The sequence below is a fragment of the Empidonax traillii genome, unplaced genomic scaffold (genome assembly GCF_003031625.1).
Source record: "Empidonax traillii isolate 1590-97213 ecotype Southwest subspecies unplaced genomic scaffold, ASM303162v1 scaffold6015:size22378, whole genome shotgun sequence".
Classification (NCBI taxonomy): domain Eukaryota; kingdom Metazoa; phylum Chordata; class Aves; order Passeriformes; family Tyrannidae; genus Empidonax; species Empidonax traillii.
Genome location: NW_020961208.1, coordinates 15,700 through 18,400, shown reverse-complemented (window position 1 = coordinate 18,400; position 2,701 = coordinate 15,700).

The following is a 2,701-nucleotide window of genomic DNA, read 5'->3' as shown; positions in this document are numbered from 1 at the left end:
CCTGCACTTTGGCCACAACAACCCCCTGCAGCCACAACAACCCCTTGGGCAGAGAGTGGCTGGAGAGCAGCCAGGCAGAAAGGAATCTGTGGGTGCTGATCGACAGGAGGCTGAAGATGAGCCAGCAGTGTGCCCAGGTGGCCAAGAAGGCCAATGGCATCCTGGCCTGGATCAGGAACAGTGTGGCCAACAGGAGCAGGGAAGTGATCCTTCCCCTGTACTCAGGGCTGGTGAGGCCACCCCTGGAGTGCTGTATCCAGTTCTGGGCCCCTCAGTTCAGGAAAGACATTGAGGTGCTGGAGCAGGTCCAGAGAAGAGCAATGAGGCTGGTGAAGGGACTTGAGCACAAGTTCTGTGAGGAGAGGCTGAGGGAACTAGGGTTGTTTAGTGTGGAGAAGAAGAGGCTCAGGGGTGACCTCCTCACTCTCTACAACTGCCTGAGAGGAAGTTGTGACCAGGTGGGTGTCGATCTGTTCTCCCAGGAAATCAGCAGTAGGACTAGAGGGCACGGGCTTAAGCCGTGCCAGGGGAGGTTTAGGTTGGATATTAGAAAGAAGATCTTTCCAGAGAGAGTGATCAGACATTGGAATGGCCTGGCCAGAGAGGTGGTGGATTCAGTGTCCCTGGAGGTTTTTAAGATGAGGCTGGATGTGGCAGTGAGTGCCATGATCTTGTAATGACAGTGGGGTTGGATCGAGGGTTGGACCTGATGATCTCAGAGGTCTCTTCCAACCCAGATAATTCTCTGATTGTGTGGTGGAGTTGACCACGGTGAGGGCAGTGAGGAGGACACATGGAAATGTCCGTGGCTTGGAAGTGATGGGAGCAGAGTTGGGCTCGTTCGAGGACCTTGTTGTTAGAATGCCATGGGATAGAGCCCTGGAGGGCAGAGCAGGCCATGAACCCTGGCTGAATCTTTGGCGTGACGTATCCCGGTGCTGAGGAAACGGCCCGGAGCTGTGGCTGGATGGCAGAGAAGCTGCTGAGCCAAGTGGGAGCCGAAAGACAAAGCTCTCAGGAAGCGTCAAAGGAGGAAGGGGGCCTGTGAGGACTAGAGGGGAATTGTGGTAGAAGGTGGGGACAAGGGCAGGGAAGGCAAAGCCCATTTTGAATGGAGCCTGTGCAGAGATATCAGGAAAGGCTTGGATGGATCTGTTGCAAGGAAAGGAAGGATGTGGGCTAATATGAGCCCTCTTCAGAAGGAAACGGGAGACCTGACTCTGCTAATGAAAGAGAAGGCAGAGGTTCTGAATGAGTTTTCTGCCTCAGTCTTTGAGAGCAAGTGCTGCAGGCCCAGTGTTAGAGTGGAGACGAAATGCAGACAGAGGGAGAATGGAGATGCCAAGCTGGCTTCAGGAGAGGATGAGGTTTGAGAGTGTGTCAGGCAGCAAGTGTGCTGAAGTGGATGGGAGCTGATGAGATGGATGTCCAGGTGCAAGGGAGCTGTTGGGGAAGTTGCTAAGCCCCTGTCCCTCATTTTTGAGAAGGGATGGCCCTGAGGAGAATTGGCCAATGAGTGGCCAAAGGGAAATACAAGCTGTGTTTTTAAGAGGGGGAGAGCAGAAGTAGAGGGGAACTAGAGAGCAGTGTCACATGTGTGCCAGGCAAAATGATGGAGGTGATGCTCCTGGGAAGTGCAGTAAGGCCCATGGCAAAGAAGGAGGCGATTGGAAGAGCCCGGCTGGCTTTGTAAAGGGGAAATCCTGAGAAATTGTTGGAGGTTCTGTGAGGGGGCTGCAGCATTGTTGGCTGGGGGCCGAGCAGTGAGATGGTTTGCGTGGACATAGGGGAATCATTTGAGAGTGTCCCTGAGGGGGCATTGTCATCTGTTAATTTGGAGATCCATGGATTGGGTGGATGGAGCAGTGTGTGGGTGAAGGAGCGACCAGCTGGGCCAGGCCAAGAATTGTGGGCGTGGAGAGCAGTGAGGAGCGGTGTGCGGCGTGCAGTTGGCTGAGCTCTAGAGGAGGCTTGGTTGTGCTGCTGTGGAGTGTCCCTGTGTGGAGGAGATATTTGGGATGTGTGTGTCCACAATGCTGAGCAGGGTGCTCTGGAGGAGGGTGGCTGGAGCAGCTGAGGTCCAGCACTGCTTGGCAGCCTTCCCTCATTTGTGATTTTGTGCTTCTGTGATTGTGTGGTTTGGGCAAGCCCCTGGCCTTGTTTTTGGAAAGAGATTGCTGGAGGATGGTCCTTGTGGAGGCAGCAGGGAGAAGAGGGTTCAGGGGATGTGCCGAAAGCCCTGTTTGATTCAGGGCTCGGTGGAGTTGTTGATTGGAGGTGACTTCCCTGTATCCCAGAGGGTGGTTGCTGTGCTGGTGAGACAAGAGTCAGTGGGACTTGTTTTGTAAGAGGTCTTTATTTGGTGTGTCATAAATACGTGGATAAATAGAGAAATAAATAAATAGATCAATAAATAAAAAATTAGGTAAATCCGTGTGTTTGTGCAAATAAATAGGGGAGAGGGGTTGTAGGGCACGAGTGCGTTGTGTGAGCGGTGTGTGTTGTGTCGGGTGAGGCGGGAGGGCAGAGGTGGGTGCGGGTGGTGGGTTTTAGAGGGGCGTTGTGGGGGTGGGTGGAGCTGTGTGTGTGTGTTTGGGCTGTCGGCGCATGGCGCGGGTGAGGTTGTGGAGGTGGTGGAAAGAGGGTCGAGCTTCGAGGCGGACGTGTTCCCAGGCGCAGGCGCTGTGGTTGTGGGCGTGGA